Consider the following 27,950-nt stretch of genomic DNA (forward strand, 5'->3'; position numbering starts at 1 on the left):
CATTTTCTTTTCTATTTTCTTCTCAGTCTTTTCAGTTTCATCATTTGCACAAACTTGCGAGCGTCAGAGGGCTGGTGGATTCCAAACCAGGACACTACCCTGAATCTGTGCGCAGAGTCAGAAGAGCACGAGTGTCCTGGCTAAGAATGCCAAGGCAGTTCTCCCCACTTTTGGCAGTTCCATGGATTCCCACTGCTTCTAATGGTGGTTGGTTGGGTTTTTTGGTTTTCTTTTTTCAAGTGTCATTCATATAGCCAACTCTCCCAAAGGGAACCCGCCTGGAGCTCTGAGCTCTCAGGGGCCCCTGACCACAGCAGTTAACAGCGATGGTGCTGCTCAGGCTTCACCTTGGTGCTCCACATCAGCCTCCACGCTGAGTGTCCTGCTGAGCGAGTGCGGGTCAGCCAAGGCCACTCCCCAGGTCGGGCGGAGCTGCTGAGCCACAGCTTTCCTCCAAAGGCAGAAGCAGAGCGAGTGCCTTTCCTTCCTAAAGCTGGAGCTTAGCGGAAAGCCTCTGCCCACCTTCACAAATGAGAGAAAGGAGGGTGCACACGGCCCAGGTCTCCAGGAGACACCTTTCATGGGAGCTCCTTGTGACCAGGCTGAAAAACCTTATCACGTGCTCGAATGGAGCTGGTGAGAATAGCTACGTTTCTTCCCCATGGAATGAATTCTCCATGCCACCTCCTTTCAGACCCAGGCAGGGCCCTAGGAGGGAGTGTGGGCAGGGTTTCCAGTTCCTTTCTCCAAATGCCTGCCTTGGCATCCTCTTGAATCTGAAGACGACAGTTCCATGTTCTACCTAATTGACAGACCCAGAAGATCAGGCAAACTTGCTCCCAGCAGGAAAGAACCCTATGCTTGGTTTGGTACCTTTAATATTTATTACTAACCTCTGTTAAGCAGCAGCCTACAAAAAGACGCTTGGAATAATCAGGATTTCAGGGGTGACTATGGCAAGGCTTGTGTTGCTGCCCCAGGACATCAGTCTTCAAGAAGCGGAAACAAGGCTAAGATGCCATCTCGACCTGTTACGGCTTGGATCCCGAAGCGGGCACGTTCTTCAGAGCATCTGGGTCAGGGAAAACGAGAAAGGGGGACCAGCCTCATGTCCCGGGCCCTCGCTGCCCTGTGGACAGGATGAGGACAGAGGGCGCATTAACAGCCTCCTGGAGCTGGGCAGCCTGACAGCACTTCTCCACCTCCAAATGGACCCCAGCATTTAAGTGACCTTCCAATCTTGGACAAACAGAATCTTCCTTCCTTATCTGTAGCAACTCATAGGTAGTAGCCGATAAGCACTTACCAGGACCTGTCCCAGAGGAACATTGTGAAGTGTTGCTACATGACAGGTTGTGAGACTTCTGTTTGATCACTGTGAATCACCCCAACTCCTTCCTAAAGCCCCTCCACTCCCTCTCTGCATTTTCTCGGTAGGGCACTCAAACCACTGTCTCCCACTAGCTCGGATGACAAGACTCAGACCTGTGCTCTCCATACTGAGCTAAACAGGCGTCAGCAGTAGCAATTGAGTGCTCTGATGTTTATTGCTGCTTTGTGCTCAGCGTTTTTCCATCCAAGGCTCAGAAGGAGTGCTGTGTGGCATCCGTGGCCCAGTTGTGCCAATTAAGCCAATCAGTGTGTTCTCAGCATGGAGCAACATTTCCAGAGGTAGCTAGTCCTCCCTTCCAGAATCTCAGCCATTCACACAGTCGTGCTCCAAATTAACAGCGGGGAAAAAAATCTAGTATATTGGGCCACGTTAGGATTCTCTGAATAACACTCCCTCTAAAAAGAAGCCACAGTAATTTGTACAAGCTTCATGGGCTTAGCCTGAGTAATAAAACAGTTAAGAAAGCAGTTAAGCAGGAGCACAGGCTCGTTCAGTCTCATACAAGGAAATATCTGTCAGATATAATATTACTTTCATCATTGCTCACATTAGAAACTAGTCTGTTCTCTAGCCAGAATTAAATTGTCCTGCCTTGGCTTTTCTAAAAATGACTATATTATACTTGGTGTGAAATTCCTTGATTAGAACAGGAATCATACCCTAAGGCTAAAAATGAACCTAAGAGCCTTTTAAATTAGGCCCTGAGCATCGCTAGTGACTGAAGTCTCAGGGGTCAGCGTAAATGGGTCATAACGAGGCAGGACAACAACAAAGCAGTGGCTTAGGATAGACGAGAGGTTGAAATAAAGCTGCATCTGTTATTTCATTTTGTAATACAATGCTCTAATACTTCTAGAGTAAGGATATGTGTGTACATAATAAGGAAAAATAGAAGTAAAAAACCTACCTTTGTGGGGTTATTTTGTATCTGAGCAAGGAGTTTAAATTTGACTGTAATTTAGATTGTTTCCTGATTCGGCTGCCCACAGCAGGATCCCGTATGAATATGAGTCCCTAACCCAGTAGCTGGAAGAACCAACATTGTCCAGAGCATCCTTTCCTGGAATTGTTTGAGCTGCCAGGTCAGACACCAGGGTTTATACCAGGTACCACGGGGGTCACAGATGCATGTCAGTCGGTCAGGTTGGTTTGCTCCAGCCTCTCACTGATGGGGAGCTGTTCTGAGCTTGCTCCTGGGAAGTGCTCACTTCTTGGCCAGCATCTTGGTCTGGAGGGGTCTACTGGCTCCACTTACCCTGGTCTTTGATAACTGGTAAATTTCTTGCTACCTTCTACCACCTTTCCAAGTCTCTGGAAATCCTCCTGCCAATGAAAGCCTTCAGTCCCGGCATTGGCCTTCCAACCGGATTAGCTTTGCCCTCTCTCCACCATCCTCGGTCCTCCAGAGACTGCACCACCTATAGCATAGAAAGCCACCACCCCGGCCTGCCAGCCATCAACACAGCAAGCCGGGCCAGCTGTCTGCTGCTCACGTCCTTCGTCTCCCGGGTCCAGACCAAATACAGGACCAGAACCCACAGTGGTGGCATAGCCTCTCACCCCAGGAGGCAGAGCAACATGAAACAGATGCCGTTGGGTCCAATTCTAAGAGTAGATCATTTCCAGACATGTCTTTCAGGTGACCCTCAACTACCTCAGGTTTGAAGGCCCTAAATTAAGCTGATTACTACTCATAGGGACAAACCGAGGGGGTTCGGATAAATCTTGGTGATAATGCAATTGTCTCAAACTTATAACAAACTCTTTCACATTAGGTTTGCAGGGATGGGGTTGGGTTTGTTTTTCTTCCGTTTTTAACCTTTTCCCCAATTTTCCATTAGAATAGTTCCTAAAAATGAATTTCATTTTTCACTGAGTGCCTACCTTCCCAGGGCAGGTAGCCACTGGCTTTTGTTTCCTTCCAACAATGCTTTTATTATGATATTAAGACATTTCTTTGTATAATACATTGCATCTGTGTTTTCAATTTTTCCAATAAATATTTCAACATGGCAATGGAGAGGAGTGGTGAAAACTGACCAATCGAAGTGGTTTTGAAGTCTGGGGTTCCAGTGAAAAAGCCTATTTTGTATCCTGGGGTTCATTGAATCCACTTAAGCTCTGCACCTTCGGGTGCAGAATGTATCTTAAAAACTGGACATTTTCTGAAGCGTGCAACTGCTATCACATTTTCTTTGCTGCTTTAGTTTGTACTCCTTAAACGTCTTCCATCCTCTCTACAATCTCCTGTCCTTGGGAATTGTAAAACAGAAAGTGCCAAAGTGGTCGATACTGTCATTTATCTAGAAGCAGGGTTCTGCATAAAATCTGGGGTCTCAGGTTATGGATACTCCTCCATCCTTGAGATACAAAAATAATCCGCCACCTTAAAATTGGATGGGACAAATTCTGCTCAGGAACAGAAGCTGCCAATCATAAGAGGATTCAGAGCAAGCCAGTCAGCTACCAGGGGATTTGCAGAGGGAGCTGACAGAATGGGGCCGGTTGCAAGGCGACCTTTCCCCAGCAGGACTGTCTGCAATCTAATGCTGCCAATGCGTTAAACCAAGGGGACCCACAAGGGAGGGAGAGAGGGGGAAGGCCTGGGCTTGGTAAGCAGGAGAATTGCCCAAATGACTCATCAAGTAAGGAGAGAATGAGGCAAGTAATCAGAAGCTAGTGTATAACTAAGGAGGTCAGAACCAGGAAAAGAAGAAGGAAAATTGTGTTGAGACTGCCCAGTGGGACGATGATGTGCATCCCTACAGGAGACGGGGCACACTTGCCTGCGGCCGGGTTTTTCGGCTCCCTGTAGCAGAATGCAGAGGGATGCTGCGCCATCAGAAACACCACTGAGAGAATGGACAGTTCTTGGTCACAGCCGTCTTGCAGGTCCCTCCTGGAGCTCAAGTGTGAAGCTGAGGGGTACAGAAATCAGGCAGGGACCACCTTGAGCAAACGGGCCCTTGCACCTCAGCAGCCCCATGCTTTGAAGTACCTTCTAGGGTGTGGGTCTGGTGTGGGCCAGTGGTGCCTCCCGGGCAGAACCTTTCTCCCAGGTGCACTCCAGCCCTCGCCACTCCCTCACACGCTCCTGGCCTTGACCAGAGGCCCCAGGGGTTCTGGTATTTTCGCCTGAGGGGTCATCCCAGGGTCCTGTGGCCAAGCCCCAGTTCTAGGTAACAGCCCGGACAGCTGGTCACTCTGGCCGGCAGAGTATTTCTTCTGAGGGGTCGTAAGATCAGGCCACCAGAAAGATGGTAACATATCATAAAGAAGAAGGGAGGGGGAGTTACGGTTTATACATACAGGCCGAATTTGTCTCCCTGGGGCGGCCCTGGCAAAGTGAAAAGGGACAAAGGGGTGGAATGGGCAAGTGGGAAGATGCCTGGATGAAAGCGAAGGCGAGGGCATACAGCTGAAGCATACTACATACCGTTGTGATTTACAGCCCGTGAGCCTTAATCTTGCTCACCAAGGTGGTCCTTGTCCTCAGTCTCTTACCGCATTACCCAGCAAACGGTAGCCCTTTGAACATTTGGGAGTGAGTGAATGAATTCTCTTTTTACGCTGCTTTCTTAGTTATCCACACATTAAATGCAACCATTCATTGTGCAGGCGCTGAAATTTTCAAAGATGAATCCTTGCTGTTCCTTGTCCTCAAAAGTTGATTTCACGCATCCATTACTTGTTATCAAGTGTCTACTCTCCCAGGGACTGGGGACACAGTCAAGAGTAAATAGAGATGTGATCCCACCCTTCTGGAGCTTACAGGCTATTGAGGGAAACAAACAGGACAATCAGTAATCACAAAAACAAGTGTATAACTGCAAGTGGAGTAAGTGCAATAAAGGGGTGCTGGAGTGCTCTGAGCATACAAGGAGGGGCTATGGAAAGCTTCCTTGATAAAGTGGCAGCTGGACTAAGATACAAAGCATGAGGAGGTCTGAATGAGGCAGCAAGGCAGGGAAAGCTCACTCCCAGTAGAAAGAGCTGCATGTGCAAAGGCCCGGTGATGGGACACTAAAGAAACTGAAAGACCAGTGTAGCTGGAGGCCAGGCAGAGAGTGGTACAAGATGAGTCTGGATCGAGGCAGGAGCAGATCATGCAGATGACGGAAAGCAGTTGATCAGCTTTAGGCAAAGGGGGATCAAGATCACATTTGCATTTTGAAAAGACTATTCCAGTTGCAATGTGGAGAACAGATTAGAGTGGAGCAGGTGTCGATGGGAAAATCCAGTAAGGAAACTTGTAGTCTTCGAAAGGATGATGGAAGATGAGACAAGGGTAGTGGCAGTAGAGATGGGGAGAAATGACAGGCCAGAGAGATGTGTAAAAGGGTTTAGATAGAGGGTTCAGGAGAGGGAGCTCCCAGGTTTCTGGCTTGTGGAACTGATGAGAACTGATAGTCTCTCGACTATCCACTCGAGAGGGAGCACTAGAAGAGGCCAGGCATAGATAGAATATTCTCACTTGAGTTGCCGCTGAGCATCCAGGTGAAGATGTTAACTGAGCCTCTGGAGCTCAGAGAAGTCTGAGGTGATGGGAATTTGGTGGTAACTGAAATCATAGCTGAGATGGCCAAAGAAAGAGTGTGAGAAAAGGATCCCGAATGGAGCCTTGAGGCATTTCAGCATTTAAAATAGCCAAGTACAGGAAGCTGAACTTGCCAAGGACCTTAGAAAGAGCAGCTCGAGAAGTAGGAAGAAAATCAGGTGAAGGATGGCATTTGAAAACCAAAAGAAGCCAGTGTTTCAAGGAGTGAAATGCAAGACAGTGCCAAGCGCTGCCATTCTGAATGTACGTTATGAGCAAATGCTGTAGGGGCTGTTGAGATTGTTCCCACATGGAAAGATCGGGAAAGGCTGCATTTGTAACTGATCCCTAAGGGACAGACCTGATTTCAACAGGTAGAAATTAGGGAAGAGGACAGACCAGGTGAGGGAAAATTCTACAAAAGATATATAAATAGGAGGCAGCAAGGTTAGGAAAAGGTCTGTACTCTGGTTCCGTTAAAGCATAGAACATGTGAGCAGAGAAATGGCAGATAAAGCTGAAAAGGTAAGTTATGGCCAAGCGAAAGGAATTTTGACTCAGGCTAAGTTTTCATTTGGTTCCAGAGAGAGTGGCGAGCCATTGATGGGTCTTAGGGAGGAGGACAGGCCCCCTCTCATCCTCGTGTCCTGTGTCCACTAGTCATACTGGCCAACTGAAAATACTTTCTGCAGTCTGGCACATTTCTGTCACCCCACGAGATCTCCCACACACCCCTTTTACTTTGCCTGTCACCTCTCACAATTCAGCAAGTCTGCTTCAGGCAGTCTCATGGGGCCCACGGGCTCTGGAACCCTTCTCCCTCCTTCTGTGTGCACTGTTTTCCCTCTGAGCCTAACTGTAACGGTTAACACAGCAGCACTGCTTCTAGAGAGAGTGTAAGTCTCTAAGGTAAACACCAAAGTCCTTGGCAGCAGCCCAGACTGTCCTGCAAAATCTCTTCTGAAATCTCCACGTCTCCTCTAATTAAATACATTTTTTCCTATGGAACCAATATTCAAAATAAATTTTGAAAACAGTTTCTTTAATTCCTATATTGTTTAAAATGACTAATACTGCAACAGCTGTGTCCTCTCAAATCATGTCAACTCAGCAAACATTGCTGAGTTCTTATTGTAGTACACAGGAGACTGTAGGAGAGAGAAAAATAGGCAAGAGATGCTCCCTTCTTTAAGGAGCTTCCAAACATGGAAGAAAGACAGACACATACATTAGAAACTGAAGTATAGGTAATGGCATCAAGGAAAGTGTTTTTAAAGAGAAAGAGAAGGGGCCAGCCCCGTGGCCAAGTGGTTAAGTTCGCGAGCTCTGCTTCCCACAGCCCAGGGTTTCGCTGGTTCGGATCCTGAGCGCGGACATGGCACCACTCATCAGGCCACATTGAGGCAGCGTCCCACATGCCACAACTAGAAGGACCTACAACTAAAAATACACAACTATGTGTTGGGGGGATTTGGGGGGAAAAAAAGAAAAAAAAGAGATTGGCCACACTTGTTAGCTCAATCTTAAAAAAATAATGAAGAGAAAGAAGACTTATGCATGCTCACAGTGTCAATGCATATAACCAATAACCAAGCTATAGGTAAGAAAGATAGAGTGACACTGAGCAGAGGACTAGCCTGGAAGCGCTCTCTTCCTCGGGGAAGAAAGCACTCCGGGGAAGCGTGGTTTACAGCGTGATTACATACACTTTCAGAACAAAAACCATACAATCAAGCATGACAGGAATACAATTTTTTTCCCCGAAGTCACAAGGGATGTCGTGCTGCAGTTAGCACATATGCAGAGGTCAAGTTGACCTTGGTCCTCTGGGAAGAAAAGCTTATCCTCGAAGAAGTACTGGTACTGATGTCAGAGAAAGAGAAACATTGGCCCCTGTCTTTGAAGAGCCCATCTTTGCTTTGGGAAAATGTTTGAGGCAGAGGCGCAGTGCATGTTTCATGGGCCGTAAGTCAGGCTTCTCCGGGAAAAACAAGTTTCAGGCCGAAAGAGATTTAAACCAGAATGGTTTCCCCTTATACCCCAGTATGCCCCATATACCTCAGTATGCGAAAACGTCTTTTTATTCTTATTGTCTTCATCAAAGGCTAACAAGAAGTCAGAGGAGGTCGAGATTGAAGTATGAGAGAAATGAGGAATGCTGAAGCAACTTCCTTGAGATGCAAATTTATTCCTTCCTCCCACAAATTCTTATTCAATGTCTACGTATTTAAGGCACTAGGGATACAGTGCCAAGGACACGTCCCCCCCTCCTGAAGCTTGCAGGCTGGCGGGGCAGCTGGCACTGAACCTGTGGGAGGCATGACCCAAAGGGTGCATGAAAAGGAGGACACGGCAAAGGGACCAATCCATTCAAGGAGCCAGGGGACGCTTCCATGAGGTAAATGACATTTAGGCTGAAACCTGAAGAGTAAGTAAAAGTTGGCAGGGGAGGAGTGAGGGGAAGAATACTCCGGGCAAAGCTAACAGCAGTGAAAGAGAATTTGGCACATTGAAGAATGACAGAAGCTCGTGCTAGCTCTGAGTGACCAAATTAAGAGCCAAATTGTAGAGGTCTTGAATGCCATTTGAAGGGTTGGAGCTTTATGCTCAGGATTTTAAGGGGTGTGATATGGCACCAGCTATCGCCACTCAGCTAAATAGCCTCAGTACCCTCCTAAATCTGCTCCCTACTGGAGCTCTGCCCCTGCAGGCCATCCTCATTCTAATCATTATTCTCAAAGTTACATCTGATCGAGTCACCCTCCCTTCCTTAAAACCTTTCCATGGCTTCCCATTGCTCTTTGAATTGTGGTGAAATTCACATAACAGAAAATTAACCATTTAGTACCTTCACACTGTCATGCAACCACCACCTCAATCTAGTTCCAAAACATTTTCACCACCCAAAAAGAAAACCTCGTAGTCACTGAGCAGTCACTTCCTCTTCGCTCCTCTTCACAGCCCCTGGGAACCGCCAATCTGTCTTCTGTCTCCAGGCAACAGTGTAAAACAGATGGTGTATAAACCAGTGAGGAAATTATGGACTATCTCAACACTCAAAATGTTACACTTTTATGGATACATATATATCTAGGTGTCTACAAAAACAGAAAATTTATGATGATAGTTGCTTCTAGAGAAAAGCAGGATGAGGGGTGGCGCTGGGGTGGAGCACAAAGGAAATTTCATTTTTACCTGAGCTGTTTTCTTTTGACAGAGTTCAGGACATACTACCCCCAAATATGGCACTTTGGTATACTGACTATTTTAAGCTGAAGGAATTTGAGAAATGGCCTGTGCAGGAAGGACTTGCTGACCTTTCCCTGAAGCAGGTCATGTGAGAAGTGGCCTCCTTATATGCAGAGGAAAGAAACACCCTTATTTCTAAGATGGAGGGATGCTGAGGGGAAGCTGAACTGGCCTCAAGATTTTCCCCAGTTTACTACACTCAGCTCACACCCTTTTTCGTCCTATCACATTTTTCCACGACGCTCCACTCTTCATCAAACCTAGCATAAAAACACTTGGATTTAACCGCTTCTTTGGGTCTTCATTTCCTTATGAAGACTCCTGGGTCACATAAAATCTACATTAAATAAATTTGTATGCTTTTCTCTTGTTAATCTGTTATTTTGTTCCAGGGGCCCCAGCTGAGAACTTAGAAGGGTAGAGAAAAAAGATAATTTTCCTCCTCTAGACATTTTTTCATTTAAAAATATTTGGGAAAAAAAGGTTTGAAAGAGATATGACAATATTTGTTTATTTTGGGTGGTGAATTATATCTGTGTTATTTTCATACTTTTGTCTATTTCACATTTTTCTTTAAAAGATGTATACAAGAAATACAGATGCAAAGTAGATGTAGGTGAGATCGTTCACTGAAAGTAGAGTGGGATTGAGTGGAAAGTTTGTGGCAGCCTATAGGAGGTTTGGGACAAATGTTGTCAATGTGACAGCAAGGTCACAAGAACAGATAAAAGAACTTCCTGGCTGCCATATGAGCGCAACGTTGTTAGAAAGCATGCATTTGTGGAGGAGCGACAGCACCGTTCCTTGCTTTTCACCAACAATACTTGGAATCTCTGCAGCCTGGTTTACAACCTCTGCAACCAGCTTGGACATACAATCTGGTTTAGCAAGGGATGGAGATTGACAGAGAGGGCAAAGTAAAAAATCACCGAGGTGAGAACTGAAATGATTGGTCAGAATATCCAAGCTATGTGAGGACAAAGGAGAAGCCCAGAGAGCTGCTAGTTAGAGCAAAACGGACCTAGAGCTGGAATGAGGATGAAAAGTGTATTTGACTTACCACTGGAGGAATGTGAACTATCTGCAATAAAATGAAGGAGCAAGAGAGGTGACAGAATCACAGTTTGTGGTAGGAGGGAGGAATTTCAGAGTTGGAAACCCACCAAAAGGGCTTTTCTTTAAAGCTCAGACTAGCAGAACGTGAGTTAGCTGTTCAGTTGGGGCCAGACCTTGTGACAGAATGACTGTGACGGGGGGGGGGGGGGGGGGGGTACCCTTAGCATATGTGGAAAAAAGTGCCTGTTGGGCTTGGCTTCATTCTAAATGTGCCATTTTCCAGGCAGTCTTTACAACTGGAGTAACTTACAAAGACAGAATAGAACGCGAACAACCAACCGTGGGAAATCTCCAGCTGTGTGCGGGGGCTCTGTACCTGGGGCCCCAGAAAAACCCTGCACCTGCAAGGGGCAGTGCTGAGGGGGAATTTGGGCTCTCAGAGAGCCACAGCCTTGGAGAAACTCACTACCCTAGGGGGCGTGGGTGACTGGGACTGAATACATTCCCCGCTCCGGTAGAAAGGAGTCATGGAATCGGATTTCCAGGGTCTGCAAGGTGATGACCGACGGCGGGAGCCTCACCGCGCGCTCCTCCTCCGGAAACCCAAGACTCTGGGGGTCCTTGACTGCCGGGAGCGGCCTAGCCCCGTTGCCCGGCAACCGGCTCCCTCGCGCCCCTCTCGCAGCAGTCGCCCGCAGTGACGCAGACGCGCGCGGTGCACGTCGGGACCACGCGGTTTCCCGCTCTGAGCGGGCGGGCCTGGGACGCTGGGGACAGGTCCTGGCGGCCCGGCCTGGAGCACGTTGGGCCCTCGCGGGCCGCCGGCGCCCGGGCTGGCCGGTTGCGGGGCCGTGGCTAGGCCACCGCCTGGAGGTGCGCAGTCGGGTAAGCCCCTTCCACGGCCTCAGGCCGCCTACGCCTCTCGCGTTCCCCGGGCTCGCCTCTCAGCTGGTCACGGGCGGCTTCCGACTCAGATGAGGTGGTGGACGCAGAGTGTTGTGTGTGTCAAGCACGGCAGCTCAGCGCGTCGTCGGTGCACAGCGTTTGCTGCTTAGCAGTCACTCCAGCAGTTCAGTTGTCACCTTGGTCACTAGTTCCTATGCTTCTGCTCATGGGTCCCTCGATGCCACTCCTTTGATGACATTCAGTCTCCTCTTCAGTCTTCCTGCCGCTCCTTCCCTGGTTTCTAGTCCTCAGCTCAGCACCATGTCCCTGTTGAGGGTTCTGTTCTACGGCACTCTTAACAGATGCTGGTCTGCTACACCATCGCCTCAGTTTCCAAGGTGGTTTAGATGGCTCCTAATCGCTCTCTCAAACAGCACTTCTCTCCTGAGCTCTAGGACTGTATTTCGTCTGTTTGTAGGGCAGAGTTATGTGCCTTTTTTCATACCTCAGACGCTGCCTAAATCTGAAGTCGAGACATCCGCTTCCTCTCCCAATCTCTCAGCTCCTGTGTGTTCACTAACTAAATTCACACAGTCGCCAAAGCTTGAAACTGTCAGATCTGACTCTTACCCAGCTCTTCAGCCCCATCGTTTCGTGAGGCGCCAGGTCCTATACAGCTGTCACCATCATTTTGTTCGTTGCGTTCTTACTAGGTCCTTCAGGCTCTGTTCAGTTTCTTCATTCAGTTTTCTTTCTGCTCCTCAGACTGGATAATTTCAAAGGACCTATCCTCAAGTTTGCTGATCTTTTCTTTTACTTCTCAAATCTGCTGTTGAACCCCTCTAGTGAATTTTTCATTTCATGTAATGTACTTTTCAGTCCAGAATTTCTGGTTGGTTCCTTTCTAGAATTCTTTTTATTGGTATTCTCATTTTGTTCATCTGTTGTTTCCTGATTTCCTTTGGTTCTTTGTCCATGGTTTCCTGAGCTCATTGAGCATATTTAAGATGGTTGATTTAAAGTCTTTGTTTAGTGTAGTCCAGTGTCTGGGCTTCCTCAGAATGGTTTCTGTAAAATTCTTTTCGTCCTGTGAATGGTTTATACTTTCCTGTTTCCTTGTATGCTTTATAATTTTTTGTTAAGAAATGTACATTCTAAGTGTTATAATGTGGTAACTGTCAAAATGTGATTCTCTTAGTCATCAGGGATTGCTAATTTTTGCTTGTTGAGGGCTGGGGCTGTTACTTTTCCAAACTATTTTTGCCAAGTGTGTATTCCTTGTTTTTCTATGGTCACTGAAGTTTCTGTTCCATTTTCTCTGTAGTCGGTGACTTGTCATAGCTATCTGATTCTAAATAGGGAGGCAGGGGAAGGGGATTCTGTCTCTTTAAATCTGATCGATGCCCCTGGGGCAAGCCGGTGCTGCTGAGAGGATCAAATCCAAGGCAAGCATCTGTGCTGACCCTCAGGGATCCATCAGACCAAAATGCACAACCCCAAATTTTGGGAGGACAAGGTTCCCACTGCCTGCCCTGGCATCAGCCAGCTTTTTCAGAAACGCAGGCTGCTATCTATACAGCTGAAGCACGTCTGAGGGATGGGGGATGGTGGCGGGTTTGCACATGCTGCTTACTTGTGAAAGATCAGCAACCTCTCCCTTCATTGTTATAAGGATTCCTCTGGTTGTTAAAAGTTTCTGGTCATGTTCCAGAGTTCCAAATAGTTGATTCCATTCACTCTTCCCAGCTTCATGGTTGGTTCAGTGAAGAGACAACCCCTAGAACTTCCTACTCTGCCATTTTGTGTGACATCTCTCTTGAGTCATGTTTTTTTAATTGTTGTGTTTAGACGGTTTACATTTAATGTATTTTTTTGATTGGTTAGGATCTAAGCCTGCCATTTTACTTATTTTATATTTGTTCTCTCTGTTTTTTTGTACCTCTGTTTCCCTTTTCTTGTCCTCTTATGGGATACTTGAACATTTTTTAGTGTGCCATTTTAAAATAGCTATAGTTTTTTAATCTCTCTCTCTTTGTATAGGTTTTTAGTGTTTATTCTAGAGATTATATTATACATACTTATCATAGTTTACTAGTATCAGCCTTTTACCAGTTCAAGTGGAATGTAGAATCTTCCCTACCTTTAGGTGCTTTTTCCCTCCTTTATGATACTGTCGTTTTAAATATTACCTCTACATACATTAAGAACCACATGAGCAGTGTTATAATTTTTCTTTCATCCATCAAACATAACTTTAAAAATTCAAGAGAAGGTTATATTTACCCCAAAAATTACTTTTTCTCCATTCCTGATGTTTCAAGTTTCTGTCATTTCCTTTTATTTGAAGAGCTTTTCCTTTATTACTTCTTTTAGAGCAGGTTTGATAGTGGCAAATAACTTCATTTTCCTTCATCTCATAATGTCTTTATTTCGCCTTCATTTCTAAAAGATATTTTCATTGGATATAGAATTACGGATTGTGAGTTCTTTTCTTTCAGCACTTTAACAATGTTTTGCTGCTTCCTTCTCTCCTCCCTGGTTTCTGATGAGAAATCTATAGTCATTCAAACTGTTCTTCCCCTGTAGGTAATACTTGTTCTCCAGCTGCTTTAAAGAGTTTTTCTTTATCTTTAATTTTCAGACATTTGATTATGCTGCATCTGGGTGTTGATTTATTTGGGTTTATTCTTTTAGAGTTTGCTCAGATTCTTGAATTGATAAATTTATGTCTTTTGCCAAGTTTGGGAAGTTTTCAGCCATTATTTCTTCAAATATATTTTGTGTACCACACTCTTTTTCCGCTGCTTCTGGGACTCCAGTAACATGAACATTAGATCTTTTGTTATTGTCCTATAGGCACTTGTTCATTTTTTTCTGTTTTGTCTCTGTTGTTCAGATTGGATAATTTCTACTGATATATCTTCAGGGTCATTGATTCTTCCCTTTGTTAAATTTCCATTCTGCTATTGAGCCCATCCAGTGAGTTTTTTACTTATTGTAATTTTTAGTTCTGAAATTTCCATTTGGGTCTTTATATCTTCTTTTTATTTGATGAGACTGTTTTTCACTTTGTTTCAAGAGTGTTCATAATTATTTCTTGGAACATTTACTGATAGCTGCTCTAAAATCCTGTTCAATAATTCCAACATCTTTGTCACCTCAGTGTTGGCATCCATTGTCTTTTCTCATTTGAGTTGTTTTTCCTGGTTCTTAGCATGAGGAATAGTCTTTTATTTATTCTGGACACTTTGAGTATTATGTTATAAGTCTCTTGTTCCTATGTAAATTTTCTATTTTAGCAGGCAGTCAATATGTTTTCTTGGGCCTTTTTTTTTTTTTAATCCAGAGAACTCACCACTGCATCATCCCTCCAGTCCCAGGGCCCCTAGCCAAGCTGCCTTTCTTTCTCCACCTTTCAAGAGGTTTTTTGATAGTTGCTTCATGGTTTTTTTTCTTTTCTTTCTTTTTTTTTTTCTGAGGAAGATTCGCCCTGAGCTAACATCTGTTGCCATTTTTCCTCTTTTTGTATGTGAGCTGCTGCCACAGCATGGCCACTGAGACGAGTGATGTAGGTCCACGCCCGGGAACTGAACCCAGGCCATCAAAGTGGAGCACCCTGAATCTAAGCACTAGGTCACCAGGGTGGCCCACTTAATATGTTTTGCACAGCAGTTTGGTTGTAATTAGCCAGAAGATGTGCTTACTCCATCTTCTATGGAACCAGAAACAACATAAGGCATTTTGAATTATTTTCTTGATAAGTTTTAGAGTATTACTTCTCATTTTAGCAATGATACATTTGCTCCCGTGTGATGAAAAAATCCTACCCATTTTGTGTATTGATTGTGTCTTATGATTCCATATTGCAATAGGCAGTAAAAACCTAACCCCAGTCAACAGTCCAAACCATATTCCTAAAGAACCCGGCTCTTCAGCCCCTCTGCCTTTATATTCTGGCTCATGACACCTCTCCAGATCTTCTCCTCATTTCACCTGTCCATTTGGGCCCTCCTCTCCAGGTGACCAGCCTCAGCCTCTTCACCCCTCCCTGGACTCACAGTAGGACTGTTGGGAGGAGTAAATTGACTAATTCATGTCAAGCACTTAGAACAGTGACTGGCACAGAATGAGCAGCCATTACGTGATGGTGGTGGTTGTTATACCCTTCAATTTTGGCATAGCCTCAGCTTTAAGTAAATGATAGTCCAAACTGTCTGTGGTCTCCCACCAATGTAGGGGAGTCATATTTCTGTTAGTGTCCATTGGAAGATCAAGTTTTCACTCATGCAATAGTCTGAAAACATTTATTGAGTGCTCACCATGTTGAGCATCCAAAGATAAACAAATAAGACACAATCCATGCCTTCGAAGAGCCCAGAGACTAGAGTAAGGCGTCATATATGTGCATGAGCACAATAAAGTAAATAAATGCAATGAAAATAGTCTGTACAAGATAGAATCGGGACACCAAGGTGGGAGTGGCCATAGGTTTGGGGCTGAGGAGTGTTCACAGAGGTGGTAACACTTAGGCTGACTCTTAGCAAATTAGTAGCTTTTCCCCAGGTGAGTAAAGGCATTTCATGCAGAAGCAGGATAAGCAAGAATTTCAGAAGCTTAATGAGTGCAGCAGGTGGTTTAGTATCCACGTAATCTGTGTCATGTCTGCAGTTGGATTGAAATGATATGTTTAGAGAAACACAAGAGCCAGACCTAATTTACAAAGTCCTTCATGATCTACTGTGTGCTTAACTCTCTGGTTCTTTCTCTTGTCATTTGCATGCAGATATTTATAATTTTGTCTGATATAATGTATTAATACCTGTACAGTGATACACAGTATCCATTTTTTACAAACTTCTTGGATCTGACTCTTGAGACAAGACCAGCAGCTGGAGACACTTTCAGTCCAAAGGATAAAATGAGAAAAAAAGAAAACCCACTCAGTCATTCATCTGAATTGAGGACCAGAGGAAAGAGTACATGGTGGCAGATAACCAGGTGATAGCATCTTGAGGTTTTTTGTTTTGTTTTTTGTGAGGAAAATTGGCTCTGAGCTAACATCTGTTGCCAGTCTTCTTCTTTTTGCTTGAGGAAGATTGTTGCTGAGCTAACATCTGTGCCAATCTTCCTCTGTTTTATGTGGGATGCCGCCACAGCGTGACTTGATGAGCGGTGCTAGGTCTGCGCCTAGGATCTGAACCTATAGAACCCCCGGCCACCGAAGCGGAGTGCGTGAACTCAACCACTACGCCACCAGGCCAGCCCCAAGCAACTTGGGTTTTTGACTGGAGGCTTGCTGGATCTCCCCACCCCCACTGCATTGTTGATAGGCCTTGTGCAGTCTCTTTATCCATAGCTGCCTCCGGCTTCTGTTAGATGCACATGGAGACTTGACATAGTTATCTTCTGCAGACTTCCCTTTCTTCATCTGGATGAGACTCGAGCAGATTCAATTTTGTCTTCCATTCTGGGGCCGCTGGGGTAGGGTGGTGATGAAACCATGCAGCTTTTCGCCCACTTCCACCAGACTGGGAGCGGTCATTGCCTGCTACTGACCTCTCCAGCCTCTCTTTTCCTAAGACACTGCTGACTGGAGGCTGCTTCTGTTCTCAGGGGGTCCAGCACAGAGGGCATGACCTAGAGCACATGGTGTCTTCCCTCTGTATCCTCCTCCTGCAGCACTTTTTCCTTGCCCTCTGTGCTTTTGTCACGCTGCAACGCATCATTCAAACACACCAGCCTCTTTGGACTGCAGCCTTTACACATGTTGATTCTTCTACCTGAAATTCTTCCCCAGGCTCCTCTTAGCCCCTTAGCCCCTCAGTTGAAGACAAGCCTTCCTCAGAGAGGCCTTTGCTAACTGACCCCTTAGGCTGTTATGTCCCCCATCCTATGCCATCATGACAGCCTCAGGCAGACTGTATTTTCTGAAGATGGCTACAGTAATATCTCCCATCCCACATGCTCTTCTTGCGACATGATCTTAATGCTTCTTCAGCTGAGTAGGTGGGGAGGGTATGTCTCTTCCCCTTGGAGCTATGCAGATCTTTGTGATCGCTGTGACCAATAAAGTGGGACAGAAGCAATGCTATGGTACTTCCCAGGCAAGACCATGAAAATGCCATGCACTTCACCTTACTCTCTTGGAATGCTTGCTCTTAGAACTAAGCTACCATACCCTGAGGAAGCCCAAGCTAGCCCATATGGAGAGAGAGCATGGAGAGGAAATATGTACATGTTCTAGCCCACAGTTCCGCAGAGGTCCCAGCTCACAGCCAGCCTCAGACACTAGCTATATGAGTGAAGATGCCTCTAGATGATTCCAGCCCCCTACCATCAATCATCCCTAGCATCTGAATCTTCCTAGCTGAGGTCCCAGACATTGTGGAACAATAGCCAGTCCTCTGGTATCACAGGATCTCTGAGGATAATAAAATGATTGTTTTATTCCACTATACTCTTTATTGGTTTCTTACACTATTTGTAACTGAAACACTCTACTTCTTTGGTACTTTCAGTGCATTTCTAACTACAGTCATGCGTCACTTAACGATGGGGATATGTTCTGAGAAAGGCGACTTTAAGCGATTTTGTTGTTCTGCAAACGTCACAGAATGCACTTACACAAACCTAGATGGTATAGCCTACTACACACCTAGGCTGTGTGGTACTAATCTTATGGGACCACCACGAGATTATGCAGTTGTATATGCAGTCCACTGTTGACCAAGACATCATTATGTGGTGCATGACTGTATTTGTTTAATGTCTGACTTCCCTGTTAAACCATATGCTCCTGGAGGACTGGTACTGTGTCTGTAGTCCTCATTGCTATATCTGTAATGGCACAAATAGGTAGTGGCTGGACAATAAATAGTGAACTAATAAATAGAAGGTGTTTGTTTCTTCTCTCCTTTTAATGTGGGTACACATCCATGTTGGTAGCTGTGTGCAAGCAGGCAAACACGTCTGTCTCTGCTTCCAGAGCTGCTTCTGGCCTGCAGGTCTAGGCTTACCGGGTTGATCCATCCCTTCCCAGGAATCTCCTGTCTCTCCCCACCCTGATGATCTGTTGGTGAGAGTGGCATCTGACTGTGTCTGCCACATTTTTTACTTACAGGTGATACTGATAATGGCTCACTCCACCTCTGCAGGGAAAAGGGTAGAAAGGGTAAAGAAATAGGAGGCTAGGAAATCCAAAGTCAAAAATAACCCATTTTATAGTTTTTTTAATGACAATCTTGAGAATAAATATAAACTTTAGGTAATTTGGTGTTTTGTCCTTCATGACAGTTCTTCACTGATAGTATTAGATTGTTGGGGTTTAACAACTATTACTGTGCCATTATGGACAAACTTCAGGCTGCCCTCTAGTGGGAAGTAGCACAATAAAGTCCTACTATATTAAACCCTGAGGCTACCTGGATCGCCAGAACAAAGAAAAGTAGAGTGTAGGGACTAGCTCTGTCTTGTTGACTACATATAATCAGCGCCTACCACATTGCTTGGTATTTAGTAGCAGCTCAACTAATATTTATTGAACAAATGAGCCAACATACACAGTTTATGAGCACTAGCACGTTTCTTGAGAGCCTGTGTTTAAGTGAAGCACTGCAGATGATATAAATCAGGGCCAGGAAGTAAATATTTTAGATTCAGAGGCCATATGGTCTCTGTCACAACTACTCAATTCTGCTGTTGTGGAGGGAAAGCAGCCCCAGACAGTACATAATCTAATGAGTGTGTCTCTCTTCCAGTAAAACTTTATTTACAGAAACAGGCAGCCTGGTTGCAGGCCAGTTTGCCAACCCCAATATAAAAAATGATAATAGGGACTTTTCTAGTCAGGTTCACCAATAACCCCCCATTGTCAAAGCTACTGGATCCTTTAAAAATGTGATTTATTATAAAGTACTTCAAACCTCAGAAATGTACAGAAAGTAATGCAATGAACATTTCATGTATCTATCACCTAGATTTACCAAATGTTTATATTTTGCCATGTTTCAGATCTTTAAAAATGCTGTGTTAAGGATACAATTGCAGTTCCTTTGTGTATGCCACCTGGATGCCATTTCCCCCTTTCTCTTCCTCTCCAGAGGTAAACACAATGTTGAAGCTGTGTGTCTTCTTCCCATGCATGTATTTATACTCTCGATACACACATAGGTATCCGTATTAGGTATATTATTGTTTGGTATTCTTTAATTTTGCACATATCACTTTGCTTTTTCCACTCAACATTGTTTTTGACATTTATCCATATTGCTATGTATACAACATTGAATTTTTTTAATGGTAAGTGCTTTTTGTGTACTGTCTAAGAAATCTTTGCTTATCCCAAGGTCACAAAGATTACATCCTATGTTGCCTCCTAGAAGTTTGATAGTTTACCTCTTATTTAGTGCTATGATCCATTTTGAAGTAATCTTTTGTAAATGGTATGAGGTAGGGGTTGAGATTCATTTTTTTCCATATGGATATCTAGTATGGACATTTTACAATATGTCCATAAATTCTTTGATATGCCTCCCTTCAAAAGATAGAGCCTAATTCCTCTCCTCTTAAGTGCAGGTTGTACTTAACGACTTGATTTTAACAAATCGAATGTGGTAGAAATGATGGTGAGTGACCCAAGATTAAGGCATAAAAGGCAGTGTGGCTTCCCATTTGCTCTCTCTCCCTTGGATCACTTGCTCTAGGGGAAGCCCCTGCCACGCGTTGTGGACACTCAGGCAGCCCTATGGAGAGGTCCACGTGCTAAAGAACTGAGGCCTTCTGCCAACAGCTAACAAGGAACTGAGCCCTCCTCCAAATAACCATGTGAATGAGCTATCTTGGTAGCAGATCCCACAGCTCTAGTTGAGCCTTCATATGACTGTAGCCCTTGCTGATGTCTTGACTGCCAACTCATGAAGGATCCTGAGCCAGAACCACCCACCTAAGCCACTCTCAAATTCCTGACTCATAGAAACTGAGATGATAAATGTTTGTTGATTTAAGCAACTAAATTGTGGGGTGATTTGTTATGCAGTAATAGATAATTAGTATATCTAGTGTTCCAGCATGTTCCCCAATGAATTACAATGGTGCCAATATAGAACATCAGTTTACCACATATATGTTAGTCTTTATTTTGGACTCTGTTCTGTCCTATTGAGCTGTATGTTGATGTTTATGCCGACAACATACTGTCTCGATTACTATAACTTTTACTGTAGTCTTGAAGCCAGGCAGTGTAAGTCCTCCAACTTTGTTACTATTATTGTTTCTTTCGTCAAAATTGATTTGGCTATTCTGAGTTCTCTTCATATCCATATAAATTTTAAATCAGCTTGTCAGTTTCTACCAAAAAACCCTGCCGCAATTTTCATTGGGATTGATCTGAATCTCGAGATCAATATGAAGACAATGACTATCTTAACAGTATTGACTGTTCTAATCCACGAACATGTATTTCTCCATTTATTTATATCTTCTTTAATTTCTCTCAAAAATGTTTTGCAGATTTAGTATAATGTTTTAGTGTAGAGGTCTTGCACATATTTTGTTAAGTTTATCTATAGGTATTTCATGTTTTTATATTATAATTGGTATTGTGTTTTCAAATATAAAATTTCAATTGTTTGTTGCTAGCATATAGAAATACAATTGATTTTTGTATCTTGACCCTGTTTTGTTTCCTGTAATCTTGCTATATTTACTCATTTGTTCTAACAGTATTTTTGTAGATTGCTTAGGATTTTCTGTGAACACAATTGTGTCACCTGCAAATAAAGAACATTATTACTGCTTCCTTTCCATTTGTATGACATTTCATTCTTTTTTTTGCCATTATTGCCCTGGTAATCTTGAGCAGAACTGAGGAAGGTGGACATCCTTACTTTGTCTCAATCAGTTTCTCCTCATTAAGTGTGATGTTAGCTAGGCTTTCTAACATGTCCCTTATTAGGCTGAGGAGGTTCCCTTCTTTTCTGAGCTAGCTGGGAGATGTTTTATTTAATCATGATTGGGTGTTGAATTTTGTCAGATACTTTTTGCTATATCCTCTGTCTTTTAATTGGGATGTTTAGATCATTAACTTTTAATGTGATTATTGATATTTTAAGTTTGCTTTTATCATCTTGCTATTTGTTTTGTATTCTGTGCTCCTGTTTCCCTCTTGTTCTTCATTCTTTTGGATTAATTCAGCACAGTCATTTGTCACTTAATGATGGGGATACATTCTGAGAAATGCATCATTAGGTCATTTTGTCATTATTTGAACATCAAGTATACTTACCCAACCCTAGCTGGTATAGCCTAGTACCCACCAAGGCTATATTGTACTAATCTTATGGGACTACCGTTGTATATGCAGTCTGTTCTTGACCAAAACTTTTGTTATGTGGTACATGACTGTACTTTTTATCACAGGCATACCTCAAAGATATTGCAGGTTTGGTTCCAGATCATCTCAATAAAGTGAATATCACAATAAAGTAAGTCACATGAATTTTTTGGTTTCCTAGTACATATAAAAGTTATGTTTGTTTGTTTTATGTAGTTTGTTAAGTGTGTGATAGCATTCTGTCTAAAAAAGCAATGTGCATAACTTAATTAAAAAACGCTTTAGGTTGGGGCTGGCCCCGTGGCCGAGTGGTTAAGTTCGCGCGCTCCGCTGCAGGTGGCCAAGTGTTTCGTTAGTTCGAATCCTGGGCGCGGACATGGCACTGCTCATCAGACCACGCTGAGGCAGCATCCCACATGCTACAACTAGAAGAACCCACAACGAAGAATACACAACTATGTACCGGGGGGCTTTGGGGAGAAAAAGGAAAAAATAAAATCTTTAAAAAAAAAAAGCCTTTTCAATTTAAAAAAAAAAAACGCTTTAGGTTATAGAAACAAAAGAGCATCATGGCGGAGTGAGCTTTCCCAGTAATCTCTCCCCTCCACCATACAATGAAAAAGACATTCATACGCCAACAGGATATCCAAACACAACACAAAAGACGTCTGAGAGATCCACACAGCCATATGATGGAGAGCAGAGAGGTTGGAGCACCCCTTGGAGGAGCTGGAACAGAGTAAGAGAAAACTTCACTCCCTCCCCAAAAGACTGTGATCCACGACCGTGGGCAGCCTCCGAGAGGGAAGGAATGGGGGAGGGGACATTCGTTTGCAAGAACGTCAAAGATCCCGAAGGGCCCTCGCAGCCTAGGTGAAAGCCCCTACCAAGGTGAAAGCTAACGCAGGGGTGACCTCATCGGGCCAACACCCAGGAGAGCAGATAGCGAGAGCAGAGCGAGAAAAGCCCGAGAGCACACAGAAGCAAGTGCGCCTCCCCCCAACCCACACAGTGCTGGCTCCAGCGCCTGGGATCTAGGAGGAACACAGAGGGCTCAGAATACGTGGCTCTTGACCCCTACCGAGTGGCAATAGGCAGTAAATGCAACCAAATAATACCACGATGTACAAAAACAGCCACACTGTCTAGCAGTAACCAAAATTATATTAAATCTCCAGACCAGAGAGAAAATGACAAGTACCCAGAAAGCAGTCCTGAGGACACAGAAATATGTAATCTAAATGACAGAGAAGTCAAAACAGCTATCATCCAAAAACTCAGTCAGTTAAAAGAGAATGTAGAGAGACAATTTAACAAGGAGCTACTTCACAAAAGAGATTGAAACTATAAAGAAGAATCAATCAGGAATATTGGAGATGAAAGACACAGTGGAAGAGATAAAACAAAATATGGATTCCCTGAATGCTTGAACAGACATCATAGAGGAGCAAATCAGCATAATCGAGGATAGACATATTGAAATGCTCTGGATAGAGAAGGAGAGAGAACTAAGACTAAAAAGAATGAAGAAAGTCTCCAAGAAATATCCAACTCAATTAGGAAATGCAACATAAGAATTTTATGTATTCCAGAGGGAGAAGGGGAGGAGAATGGAGCAGAAAGCTTGTTCAAACAAATAATATCAGAGAACTTCCCAAACCTAGGGAAGTAAATCCATGTGAAAGAGGCTACCACATCTCCTAAATATGTACATTTAAAAAAAATCCTATTGCAAGGCATATAGTAGTGCAACTGGCAAAAGTGAATGACAAAGAAAAAAATACAAAGGGCAGCAAGGCAGAAGAAAATAACCTACAAAGGAACCCCTATCAGGCTTTCAACAGATCTCTCTACAGAAACTTTACAGGCTGGGAGAGACTGGAATGACATATTCAAATCTTTGAAGGACAAAAATTTTGAGCCAAGAATACTCTATCCAGTGGAAATATCCTTCAAATATTATGGAGAAATAAAAATTTTCCCAGGTAAACAAAAGCTAAGGGAGTTCATAGCCACAAGACATCCCCCCCACACACAAGAAATCCTCAAGAAGGCCCTCATACCTGAAAAAAAAAAAAAGGGGGAGAAAGGGGTTACAATGCAAGGAGTAAGGAGATAAACAGGTAGACAAAATCAGAAAAATTGTAGCTATACATAAGAACAGGTTAGAAAATACTCAAGAATAGCATTAAAGATAAAGGGAAGGAAAAAGATAATCTTTTCCAAAACAAAACATAATCTTGTTTATCAAAACAAAGATAATCTTTTCATTTTAACCACAAACTGACAACACAAGATGGAATAAGATGTGAGAAAAACAACTTAGGAGGGGAAGAGGAAAGGGACTAAGAGTTTAGTCTAAGGAAATAAGAGGCCATCAGAAAATGGACTATCTTATCTACGAGATTTTGAATTCAAACCCCATGGTAACCACTAAACAAAAAAGCAGAACAGAGACACAAATAATAAATAAAGAGAAAACAAAGAAACACAACATAAAAAACTACATAACTCAATTGGTAGACCAAAATACACAGGATGAGAAACAAAGGAAATGCAGGAGAACCAGAAAATGAGTGATAAAATGGCAGCATTAAGCCCTCATATATTGATAATCACCCTGAACATAAATGGATTGAATTCTCTGATAAAAAGACACAGTGGCGAGATCGATTAAAGAACAAGACCCAATAATATGCTGCCTCCAGGAAACACATCTCAGCTCCAACAACAAACACAGACTCAGAGTGAAGGGATGGAAGACGATACTCCAATCTAATGGCAAACAAAAGAAAGCAGGTGTCACAGTGCTTATATCAGACAAAGTAGACTTCAAGATAAGACAGGTAAAGAGAGACAGAGAAGAGCAGTATGTAACGATTAAAGGGACGTTCCACCAAGAACATGTGCATTTATAAATATCTATGCACCCAACAAAGGAGCACCAAAGTACATAAAGCCACTATCAACAAACCTAAAAAAAGATATTCATAATAGCACAATAATAGTAAGGGACCTCAACACTCTACTCACATCAATGGATAGATCATCCAGACAGAAAATCAACAAGGAAACAGTAGAATCAAATGAAAACCTAGACCAATTGGACTTAATAGACATGCATAGAACACTCCATCCAAAAACAGCAGAATACACATTATTCTCAAGTGCACACAGGACATTCTCAAGGATAGACCAAGGGAAACAAGGTAAGCCTCAATAAATTTAAGAAGATTGAAATAATAACAAGCATCTTTTCCAATCACAATGCTATAAAGCTAGAAATTAATTACATGAAAAAAGCTGAGAAAGGGACAAAGATGTAGAGACTAAACAACAGGCTATTGAACAACCAATGGATCATTGAAGAAATTAAAGGAGAAATCAAAAAACATCGGGAGACAAATGAAAATGAAAACATACCATAACAACTCATATGGGATGCAGCAAAAGCCTATTAAGAGGGAAATTCATCACAATACATGCTCACCTTAACAAACAAGAAAAATCCCAAATAAGCAATCTGAAACTACACCCAACTGAATTAGAAAAAGAACAAACAAAGCCCAAAGTCAGCAGAAGGAGAGAAATAATACAAATCAGAGCAGAAATAAATGCTATTGAAACAACAAACGCAGTATAAAGGATCAGTGAAACGAAGAGCTGGTTCTTTGAGAAGATAAATAAAATTGACAAACCCCTAGACAGACTTACAAAGAAAAAAAGAGAAAAAAACCTCAGATAAATAAAATTAGAAATGAAAGAGGAGAAATAACAATGGATGCCACAGAAATACAATGGATTATAAGAGAATACTATGGAAAGCTATATGCTAACAAAATGGACAATCTAAAAGAAACGGATAAATTCTTAGACTCTTACAACCTCCCAAACCTGAATCAAGAAGAAATAATCTGGATAGACCAATCACAAGGAAAGAGATTGAAACAGTAATCAAAAGCATCCCAAAGAACAAAACCCCAGGACCAGATGGCTTCCCTGGAGAATTCCACCAAACTTTCAGAAGGATTTAATGCTTATCAATCTCAAGCCATTCCAAAAAATTAGGGAAGATGGAATGCTTCCTAACACACATTCTACAAGGCCAATATCAGTCTGATACCAAAGCCTGACAAGGACAGCACAAAAAAGGAAAACTACAGGGCAATATCGCTGATGAACATAGATGCAAAAATCCTCAAAATATTGGCAACCCAGAGACAGCAATACATCAAAAAGATCATACATCATAATCAAGTTGGATTTATACCACGGACATAGGGATGGTTCAACATCTGCAAATTAATCAATGTGATACACCACATCAACAAATTGAGGAATAAAAACCACATGGTCATCTCAATAGATGCAGAGAAAGCATTTGACCAGATCCAACAGCCATCTATGATAAAAACTCTTCGCAAAATGAGGATAGAAGGACATTACCTCAACATAATAAAGGCCATATATGACAAACCCACAGCCGACATCATATTCAATGGGGAAAAACTGAATGCCATCCTCTGAGAACAGGAAGAAGACAAGGATGCCCACTATCACCACTCTTATTGAACGTAGTACTAAAGTTTGGGCCAGGGCAATTAGGCAAGAGAAAGGAATAAAAGGAATCCAAATAGAGGGTGAAGAAGTGAACCTCTCGTTGTTTGCAGATGACATGATCTTATATATAGAAACCACTAAAGAATCCATTGGAAAACTATTAGAAATAATTATCAACTACAGTAATGTTACAAGGTACAAAAACAACTTACAAAAATCAGTTGCATTTCTATACTCTAATAACGAACTTACAGAAAGAGAACTCAAGAATACAATTACATTTACAATCACAACAAAAAGAATAAAGTATCTAGGAATAAATTTAACCAAGGAGGTGAAGGACTTATACAATGGAAACTATAGACATTATTGAAAGAATCGATGATGACATAAAGAGATTACATGCACATAGATTGGAAGAATAAACATAGTTAAAATGTCCATACTACCCAAAGCAATCTACAGATTCAATGCAATCCCAATCAGAATCCCAATGACATTCTTCACAGAAATGGAACAAAGAATCCTAAAATTCATATGGGGCAACCAAAGACCCCAAATTGCTAAAGCAATACTGAGAAAAAAGAACAAAGCTGGAGGCAGCACAATCCCTGACTTCAAAATTTACTACAAAGCCATACTTATCAAAACAGCATGGTACTGGTACAAAAATGGACACACAGATCAATGGAACAGAACTGAAAGCCCAGAAATAAAAGCGCACATCTATGGGCAGCTAATCTTCGACAAAGGTGCCAAGAACATACAATGGAGAAAAGATAGTCTCTTCAATAAATGATGTTGGGAAAACTGGACAGCTACATGCAAAAGAAGAAAAGTAGACCATTATTTCATGCCATACACAAAAATAAACTCAAAATGGATCAAAGACTTGAAAATAATTCTTGAAACCATAAAACTCCTGGAAGATAATATAGGTAGTACACTCTTTGACATTGAACTGAAAAGGATCTTTTTGAATGCCATGTCTTCTCACAGAAAGGAAACAAAAGAAAAAATAACAGTGAAACTTCATCAGACTAAAGAGCTGCAAGGCAAAAGAAACTAGGATCAAAACAAAGACAACCCAACAAGTGGGAGAAAATATTTGCAAATCATATATCCGACAAGGGGTTAATCTCCATAATATATAAGGAACTCACAAAACTGAACAACAAGAAAACAAACAGCCCAATCAAAAACCGGGCAAAGGATATGAACAGACATTTTTCCAAAGAAGATATACAGATGGCCAATAGGCACATGAAAAGATGTTCAACATCACTAATCATCAGGGAAATGTAAATCAAAACTACACTAAGGTACCACCTTATGCCTGTTAAAATGGCCATAATCACTAAGACTAAAAATAACAAATGTTGGAGAGGGTGTGGAGAGAAGGGAACCCTCATACACTGCTGGTGGGAATGCAAACTGCTGCAGCCACTATGGAAAACAGTATGGAGATTCCTCAAAAAACTAAAAATAGAAATACCATATGACCCAGCTATCCCACTACTGAGTATCCACCTAAACAACTTGAAATCAACAACCCAAAGTAACATATGTACCCCTATGTTCATTGCAGCACTATTCATAATAGCCAAGACATGGAAACAATCCAAGTGCCCATCAACTGATGATTGGATAAAGAAGATGTGGTACATATATACAATGGAATACTACTCAGCCATAAAAAAAGACAAAATCATCCCATTTGCAACAGCATGGATGGACCTTGAGGGTATTATGTTAAGTGAAATAAGCCAGCCTGAGAAAGACAAACACCATATGCTTTCACTCATGTGGAAGATAAACAAGCACATGGACAAAGAAAACAGTTCAGTGTTTACCAGAGGAAGGGGAGGGGGGATGGGCAGAGGGGGTGAAGGGGAGCACTTATGTGGTGACAGACAAGAAATAATGTACAACTGAAACTT

The 27,950-nt window shown here is 42.8% G+C and overlaps 2 protein-coding genes and 1 long non-coding RNA gene across 11 annotated transcripts in view; 2 read left to right on the forward strand and 1 right to left on the reverse strand.

Annotated features, from left to right (window-relative positions):
• HIP1 (huntingtin interacting protein 1) overlaps positions 1–3,409 on the forward strand; it is a 149,130-nt gene extending 145,721 nt beyond the window's left edge. For all 6 annotated transcript variants that reach the window (XM_070567732.1, XM_070567733.1, XM_008535052.2 and 3 more), the window contains one exon: positions 27–3,409. The gene's annotated coding sequence lies outside the window, so the exon portion shown is untranslated. The remainder of the gene's footprint in view (positions 1–26) is intronic.
• Positions 2,022–10,925, reverse strand: LOC139074856 (uncharacterized). Its single transcript, XR_011524714.1, has 3 exons — positions 10,817–10,925; positions 4,830–5,168; positions 2,022–4,311 (listed from the first exon to the last, which is right to left on the reverse strand). It is a non-coding gene; the product is annotated as an uncharacterized lncRNA (long non-coding RNA).
• A 35-nt stretch (positions 10,926–10,960) lies between these two features.
• POM121C (POM121 transmembrane nucleoporin C) overlaps positions 10,961–27,950 on the forward strand; it is a 67,344-nt gene continuing 50,354 nt past the window's right edge. Inside the window, exons 1-3 of one of the 4 annotated variants that reach the window (XM_070567728.1) lie at positions 10,983–11,120; positions 19,131–19,221; positions 21,537–21,601. The gene's annotated coding sequence lies outside the window, so the exon portion shown is untranslated. Of the gene's footprint in view, positions 11,121–19,130; positions 19,222–21,536; positions 21,602–27,950 lie in introns of all 4 variants that reach the window. The other 3 variants (XM_070567731.1, XM_070567729.1, XM_070567727.1) reach the window with 3 other exon arrangements.

Source organism: Equus przewalskii, chromosome 12, assembly GCF_037783145.1.
Source record: "Equus przewalskii isolate Varuska chromosome 12, EquPr2, whole genome shotgun sequence".
Lineage (NCBI taxonomy): Eukaryota > Metazoa > Chordata > Mammalia > Perissodactyla > Equidae > Equus > Equus przewalskii.